This window comes from Aythya fuligula, chromosome Z (assembly GCF_009819795.1).
Source record: "Aythya fuligula isolate bAytFul2 chromosome Z, bAytFul2.pri, whole genome shotgun sequence".
Lineage (NCBI taxonomy): Eukaryota > Metazoa > Chordata > Aves > Anseriformes > Anatidae > Aythya > Aythya fuligula.
Genome location: NC_045593.1, coordinates 65,836,131 through 65,845,683, shown reverse-complemented (window position 1 = coordinate 65,845,683; position 9,553 = coordinate 65,836,131).

The window sequence follows — 9,553 nt, the reverse complement described above, 5'->3', positions numbered from 1 at the left end:
TGTTATATTTTTCTGAAGGGAATGCCACCTAAGTTGCATTACTGCTTGCAAAGATGTCAAAAGGAACAACTGCAGAAACACATTTCTTTTGTTGGTTGAGCTACATCTGCTTATATATGTGACTGCTTCATGTATAGATTTGTATATGTTTGTGTATTTGTGTTTATGTATAGATTGGTATATATTTGTATATTTTGGCTGAGCGGTATCTGTGAGCATCTCTCACTGCTTCACATATTACATATCTTGAATTCTCCTGCCTGTTCTGCAGTAGCAAAGAAGCCTTTTCTAAAAGAATTCAAATATTTGAGAAATTCTTAAACTCTATCCACTAACTTCAGCTGCAGTAATCTGATTTTACAGGTTTGCTTTCAGCTACTGCCCATCATACTCTTTGCCATGAGCCATATTGGCAACGACCATTTGTAAAGACAGCTTTTTATAGAAGGCTGGTACAATAATCATCTTGGTATCAATACAGTGAATCAACTGTAGTATTATTGTTCCTGTAACTCTGTTCCTCATATTTCTGCTAATGTCTAGAGATAGCAGATGTCAGCTGGTCTTCACATATTAACCTGAATGACAGTAGCTTGTAGGTGGCAGGAACCATTTTATGTATTTAAGGAAATTCAAAGTTCTAACTGTGATACATTTTACATAGAGAGAGGGGAATATTAAAGTAACCTTTAGACAAAGCTTGGTGTACTTTTTAGAAGAAAGTTTTATACACCAGCATAGGATTTAAGGCTGTACATGCAAAAATTATTTCCAGTAATATACTAAGCTATGAGGTCTTGATAAATGAAAGTCTTTGCACCCACTATTCATAAAAATTGTGAACTGCATCCTTAACATCAAGATATTATCTAAGCATTACATCATTTATATATATTATACATTTGTATTACATATACTTATACTTGCATATATGTATATTATATGTTCATACATATTCTAAATAAACCAAAACTTACTTAAATTTTGGAAGAACAGATAAACTTGTCATACCAGAGAGCATATATGGGTTAATTTTAAAAACAGTAAAAATACTGCAACCAATTTCTCATAGCTTTAAATAACAAAATAACAACAAGGACTTTATAACTTGATTTGTCTTTCAAAAAAAAAAAAAATATTGGTAGATTTTTAATTTAGTCAGATATTTTCTAGGTCTCAGATATTGAATACAGATAAGAGAAAACAACTCCAGAGAATTTAAACCAGGTTATGATATACAAAGTATTGGAGCATTTGTTGTCTTGAAAGTGGGAACTGTTATGACCTGAACATGTTCACATCTCGCCTTCACTGTCAAGATTCCACTTGAAGATTTAAAAATAAATAATTCTCTTAAACAGTGTGAACTTTCAGAGAAATAGTGTGAACTTTTAGAAAGCTGTCCCTTCCAGCACTGCTGATTAACTCCAGCAATATTTTTAACTTGCTTCGTTATAAATAAAGAATAAAAGGATTTCAGCATTAGCATATCAGAAGATAGGGCACACATAAACGCATGAAAGACTCCTTAAATCAGTGAATACTCCCTTCCCAAAGCTGTCTCTAAGTTTTTGTGGTAGAAGACAGGCTATTATTTTGTTAGTGGGCAAAATTTGTAAGACCAGCTGTCTTACAAATCTTAATCATGTAATACATGATTAGATTTGACTCGAGTGATGTCTGAAGGCATTGCTTGGTGATATTAAAAGCTGGAAAATTTATCTTTCTCTGTCTCTTTCTGTATAATTGGTAGTTGAATAACATACCAGTATCAACTTTAAATTTTTACTCTTCTTGTAAAAGAAAGAAAACATTTACTGTTCTGATAAATGTAGTATGTCCCGTGACCTGTACCATATGGCTAACTATTTTCACAGGCTGCGATTGCTATGGTGTAGAATTACCAAACTACACACACGTGACATAAGACCTGCTTACAGTACTCAATGAGTATTTTCATGGATTTCTATTCATAAAGCAGATGGAATTTGGACAATATTACTTTGAAATTATTATAAACTGCTTTCTCTCTGCTGACTCAAGCAGACTGAAAATACATTTGATCAATGTATCACTACAAATACACCACAAAATGCATGTGAACATGCACATAATTGAATTTTGGTGTTTTCTAGACCTCCTACTGATAATAGCCAATAACAAACTCTGTAGGACTTCTTCATTTAGATGGATTATAGTAATTGCAAATCGGGCTTTTGAATCATGTAAAAGAAGATTTTGCAAGATTCTTTCATTTTTTAAGTTTTCAAAACATGACAGAAAGCACTAACTACTGTTGCCAGTACAACCACTCCTCAATTAAAGAAGTATTTATTGTCTTTTGCCATTGAACTGATGAATGTAATAATGAACAAGGTTTAGTTACATAAGCTCTAAATGATATGCCGCAGGGAGTGGCAAATGTTAATAAATTATTTGCTGGGAAAAAACAAAACAAAAAAACAAACAAACAAAAAATTATAGGCAACTCAAAGCTAACAAAAATTTTGGGATAAACTTACTCAGTACATCTGGGAAAAAAATAAAAAATAAAAAATTGGGGATTAGAAACTAGAACTCAGAAACCAAAGAGGGAGATATTGTATGCTTTACTCAAAGACCAGTGGCTGGGCTTAGTTCTATTTCATTCTTCACCACAGGTACCAGAACAACTATTCCTTATGAAAGTATTCAAAACTCATGTTAGAGTATATGCCAAGAGGGATTTTTTTCTTTTTGAAATTGTTCCATGAATGTGTTTATTGGGATGGAGAGACAGAGAGCATGAGGAGGACTCTAGAACCCATTGCTTAAGCAATACAACAGAGAGAATAGCAAAACCTTGACTCTAGAGAGAAAACTGCAGAAAATATCTAAATTTTGATAAAATCAGAAAATAAGAATTTATCACTTAGTAGTGATAATGTTACAAGAGTAAGCTACTACAGATTACTCAAATCAGGGACATCAGGCAGAGCATGCATTTTATTATTCAATAACAGAATCATCCAAAATACCATACATGACAGCAACTGTGGATTTTCAGCCATTTAGCTAGCCTTTGTGAAAGCAATATGGCAAAACAAACATTGTTCAGCAACTTCTTTGAATATACTGGTGGTAGTTTATTGATAGTAATTCAATAAATTGAAAGACTAAGAAAGGAATAGAAAGCAAAAATTTTTTTTTCTTGATGCCCTTTTAAATGCTGTTCTACGATACAAAAGATGTGTTTTAAACAGCAAGTGGAAAAAAATGTGTAAATGACCACTATTTTAAAATAAAAAATAGGTCATTTTGAACTTTTTTTTTTGTCTTCAGGTTTCCCGGTTTGCCACTAGGTCACAGAAATCAATTACTCTCACAGCATTTTTAAGGGTATGCACGCAAGGTAAATTTGCTTATTCTTCTTGCTGTACTCGCATAGTCCATGGAGGCTCGTTAATTATTTTAATGACTACATAATCATTTAAAAAGCAGTGTAGAAATCGGCTTTTGGACTTTTTCACTTGTTCCGCATATCAACGATATCGTAAGTGAACTCATTATTTCTAAAATAAATACCTTCTGGAGAAAGTAAGTAAAAAAATCCCTATCAGTAAGATCATTAGAACAGGATTAACCTTCTGCCCCTCCCCTAAGAAGTCCTCCCTCCAGACTCTAATCTTACTTAGTGAGCTTTAACAAGAGACTTCGAATTAAGTTGTATGAAACAGCCCTGCCTAAATGGATTAATCACTTCCATGAGCTGAAGCCAAACTTTTTATTTGTAAAGCCTACGCACAGGGGTCCTTATGCACTGCACCAACTTCAGCCTAGATTTTCATGTTCCCAGTTGAGCTATGCTCAGCAATGCATTTTTGCCAGTTTTGAACTTCTACCAGACCTGCAATTGGCTTATTTGATCCTCACATAAATTAAAGCATCTGGATAACATGCTGCCAATAAGTGCAGAGAACAATGAAGTAGCTGAGGACTGTCCTTGACTATCTTTTCCCCAGGAGCTTCCATATCCAGATGAGGCATACAATCAGAATCCAGAAGAATTCTTCCCACATCCACTAAGCACCCTTCTCTCTACAAAGTTACACAGAGAAGTCCCAAGTATGCTGAGCTATCAAATTTCTATCTGCTTTCCAAAACTATTGCAATGCAAGATAGTCATGCAGACTCAGGCCTTTGACCTATAAATAAACGAATTAGGAACCAGAGGAAGAAGCAACATAATCTTCCATTGGAAAACAATGCTTTTGCATTGATTAAATGTCACTAGTGCAGCACATAGGCCATGAAGGTGAAAAACAGAAATCAAATTTATTTCTCTGGATTGATCACAAACTGTGCAAGAACTTTGGGCAAGCCACTTAGGACCTCAGTAAGTTCAGTTCTTAAATGCTGAGCAGTCTGAAAAGACCTTCTCTTAGCAGTCCTTCTCTCTAAAATTATCCTAAAGGTGGTTATACATTATTGGACACCAAGAAAGGAGAGGATATGAAGTCATTGCACAGGATTTCTTATTCATATATTCATCTGAAAATTGCTCTTGAAATATGTGCCATTTTGATTGGAACAAACTGAATATAGTTGTTCATTCTTCAGGCATGACTGCCATGAAGGAAAGAATTACAATCAGGTATTAATCAAGCTATTATTACAGGCTGCAAGGATTTTGTACCTGCATAGGCAGAGAGGCAGACAAGATCACTATGTGCATGCATTTCTTCAGAAAATAACTGTTATTTGTACAGTACCCATCATCTTCACCTTATATCACCATAACTGCCATTCAGTTATGAATACGCACTTTCAATGACAATTTTCAGGAAAACTCATATGTATATTTACTTACTGTAAGCCAATCATTCCTTTCCAAAACTAATAAAATGCCAACAGCCTACAGCAAGTTTCAGAATATTGTGACTGCACAGTTTCTTGCCACTGTTGTCAAAGCTTTGAGGAGTTTCCAAGGATAAACTAAGGGCAGCAGAAGCAACGGGGAGTCCGAGAAATTCAATTAGCTCCCTTCCTATTTTATTTGCTTCAAAAGAAACACGTACAGAGCTACAGTAACTTAGTGCTGCTGCACCAGCCTTATGCTGATGACCTTGTAAATGGATTCCTGTAAGATTTTATCAGTAGTACAAGAGACTTTTCTATTTATTCTCTCATGCAGTATCAAAATGAAGGCACACATATGCACACACATACGCAGAGAACTCAAACAGTGATAAAAAAGACACACTGATGTATGATATCTTTATTAGCAGGCTTAAAAACTTTGCCAATACTAAAAAAAAGCAAGAAGAAAAATCAAATCAGAAATTAGAATATTCTTCATACAGTTATTAGGGATTAAAATATAGAGGTTGATAGAATTGCTGGAGTGCTAACTGAAAACTTCAATGCATCTGAAAGACAAAATGAAAGGGAAAAAAATGCTTATACATTCAGATTCACAGCTTATTGTATCCATGACAGGATGAAAAATTATTACAGAAAAGAAAGGTAGACTAAGTTTGAACCAAGAACAAACAGACAAAAATTTAGGAGATTTGAAAAAAGACAGTAAGAAAAATCAGGAAACCACTGACAATCACCAGACAGAGCCTTTACTCAGTGTACTCTTCAAAGGCCGAGACTAATTTGGAAAACATGAAGCAAATCATGAAAGATGCCTATTTATGCAGTAATACAGTCCATGAGTCTTGAATATTTTAGCATATTCTTCCACTCACTACAGATAGTCTACCTTCTTAGAAAATTACATGAGAAAAAATAATAAATAGGAATGAATCCTTATTTGTCCAAACCGTTCATGTCTGTTAACTAATTTTTGTTTATTATTCTAACAGGAAGTCAGATGACCAAAGTGCTAGAATCTACTACAGATGTGTTCCCCAAAGACATGACATTAAGTTTAAGAACAAACAAAAAATACAGAGTTATAACTTGCACCATAAACACTGGTCAGTTAGGAACTGCATGGGCCCTTTATAGACACAGACAGCAGGATCAAGTGCACCCTCAACAAGTTTGCAGATGACACCGAGCTGAGTGGTGCAGCTGATACACCAGAAGGAAGGGATGCCATCCAAAGGGACCTGGACAACCTAAACAAGTGTGAACCGCATGAGGTTCAACCCAAGCTGTTCTATGATTCTGTGATTCTTTTCATCACTTACCAATGCTCTGTGTGATAGCAGAAAAGTAAATACACAAAACTTACATATACTGTGGGGTTTGTTATTATTATCTAAAGGAAAAACAAAACCACAAAACAACTTAATCTGTGTGCCTGCGTTTGCACTTTTTTTACTTCTTATTTAGATTCTCCTATTCTAAGACAGAAGTTGTAAGACTTTTTATAGACTGTGGTAACAGGACAGACATCAGGATATTTTAAATTAGCAGAAAGCCCCTTCTTTTTCTCTGCAATTCTGAAGTTTAAATCTCTTTCATCTTTATAAGCCTTCCCTTCCTTCTTTATTTAGACTACAAATCATTACAAAATATAATCTTAGATTCAGATATGGACTCTACAGATTTTGTAAACATTAGAAACTGAAGAATGAAGTAATGTTTATCCAAACATTTCTTCATTTTCCTTTTAGAAATAATTTTTAAATATCAGGTTTGTGCAGCTGGTAAACTGTTACATATCAAGAATCACATCTGATTGGAAAAATCTATTAAAAGGAACCCAGAATGTCCAGTGACCATTTTATATGGGAAAGAAGGAGCTAAACCTAGCAAACAGTGAGAATTATATAGAGAACAGAGCCCAAAACTATGAAAACAATATCTACTGCCTACCTCATGGGTCACTTCAGGATGTTCAGAATCCATGCTCCATTGGTTATGTACGCCAATCCAATTTTCTCTTTGTGATATTAAAAAAAAAAAAAAAAAGTTACTCTTTTCACAAATTGGAAATTACTTAAAGATTACTTTTAAAACCGCTCTGTAACTTTTGGATTCTGCTGGTAATACTAAAAAGTCAATTAAAATTTTAGTGAGATTGTTAATGTGTGATTGTACTTGTGTTAGAGTGTCAAAACCAACCAACTGCCAAATAAATGTATAATGAAAAGGCTTAATTATCTCACAAATTAGAAGTATTCAGTGCAACAGATTAAGAAGTACAAGATGTTTACTACTGGAAATTTCATATATAAATTGCCACAAGGAATTCTTCTTTTCTCTCAGTGAAAACAAACCAAAAGTGAAACATAAAGTCAGCAACATAAATTTTCTGGAAGATAAGAAATAAGGAGTATCTGTGTCTGTAGCATAAATATTACGGCAGTGATTCCCTTATCAGCACTTCCATGCCAAAAACACATCTCTTCAAACTGAATACTGCAACTGGAATGTAACCACTGATGTTTCTTTGAAAACAGAGAAAAGAAGATGTATTTGAAGTTAAAAGTAATACATTCTAAGCCCTCAGAATCCAGGAAATTATGTCCAGTTTTTACTGGTTTCACAGCAAACATTCAGCAATTGCTTTGGCATTGGAAATACACCAGATTTTTTCCATCATGTTTTGGCTTGGAAGCTCTGTAAGTTTAATCTTTGCCAGAGGATCACATGTTACATAAACTCAGGCTGTATCACATAATGTACACTTCTGCAACAAAACAGAGTGCTTTTAAATGACGCCATTTTTGCTGGTTGTACAACCTTATAAAGTAAGAATTAATTTTTTTATCTGTATTTTTCATCTCCTTTTCTAAAAGCCTCAAAACACAGTTCTGTTAACACTGAAGAAGTTACATATTCATCAGGCAGAATTTCCACTACAAGCTATTCCTCAAAAAGCTACATCATAAAAATGTATTTAGGGATGAACATCAGCTTCAGATTGCTTTCTGAGATTATTGTAAACTATTTTTAAGCCAGTACCATATAAAACAGTTTTAAAAACATGAAGTAAAAAAAAAATCAGCGTGCTTCACAAACCACATTCTGCAGAGATGTTATCCTAAACATAGTTTTAATCTTTTTCTCATTTTAATTAGAGAAATGGTACATACAAATGAGTGTCTACTGTATGGATTCATATGTGTTTGCAGATAGAACTTACTTCTCTTGAGTTGCTACAATCTGTTCTATGCATTTTTTAATTGACCAGGAATGTCCTTTGCTATTCTGTAACAGATAGACAAGTAAAGACACATAAAAGCAGTTTCTGAAATATGTATGATAACTTAAAACACAGAAGGCAGCTAATACAACAACTTTTACTCATATTCTATGTTACCCCACAGAAATGTTATAGAACCTGCGTTAGTTTTGGAAGTGCTTATGCTTATGAGATACACTCCAGCAGCTGCTTCTTTGAAGCCAGAAGAACCAGGATAGAAAATGTGATAATTCCAAGGAACTGCTGAGAATAACTAATTGCTCTAGGAAGACTTACAGTGCATTGTTGACTTCTGTTTGCATGTTGTTGATTCTTCGGGGGAAAAAAAAATAATAATAAAAGATTTTTTTTTCTAATGTAAATTCAGTTTACATTAAGGATGAGAAAACAATCCCTCTAAGGAGCATAGGTAAAGTGCTGCAATCCTCTTCACATTCTGGTAAAAACACATTAATTAGCAGACTGGAAGAAATTCAGAGAATTTTTACCCTTACAAATTTGTTTTTGTATGTCAGTTATCTTTCCTGATATATCAAAACTATCATAAATACCAAATTGGCTTCTTATAAACTCACCACCTAACAATATCGTGCAGATATGCAATTCCAAAGCTGTAACAAAATAAGACATCACTGAAAATGTATACAGGCCCGGCAGAAAACTTTAGGTCAGCTTCTGGTCTCTGGAGTTTGAGAAATTCCTTTGACTCAGTTCCTCCTAACGACAAATCTTGAATGAATTCTGCTAGAATTCTCCTCTCCAGAGGCTTAACTCCTAGATCAGTTTTAAAGGGGAAAGAAAAGAGAGAGAGGACAAGTGCTTCATTAATTAGATGTCCCTTGGAATAGACTATGAGTTCTCAATTCCCCAGCTGCTTTTGTACACGAATTTGATGAAGACTGACACTGACTCAAACACTGCCTTTTAATTAGCACTGGAAGCACTCAAGAAACATTTCATGACAACTGGAGTAAATCACATCCACTTATGATTTCAGACTTAGGTAGACACTAAATATCAACTACACTCCTTCCATTTTTTGAGCTTTTCTTCACATCTGTGATACCCATGCCAAGATTCACCCTACCTAAAAAGTAAACTTCAGCTGAGGACTTTAGGTTAAGAATCCACTCACGCTCAAATTCTGTTACTCTCAGCAGCAAGACCTTAGCTGAGCTTAGCTGGAAGTATCCCTCTGCATCTCCCTGAAGGGAATGGAAGGGACAACTAATGCTGATTTGACTTCTGACTAAATATCCTCTTTAAATGCACAATGTGCGATGTGATGTTCTTTGACCTTTCGCCTTTTTAATACACAAAATTTATGTTTACAAAATTAAAATTCTGGAACAAAATAATTTCTTAATTCTAAGAGTACAATAAGTCACAATGCTTTGTTTTATATAT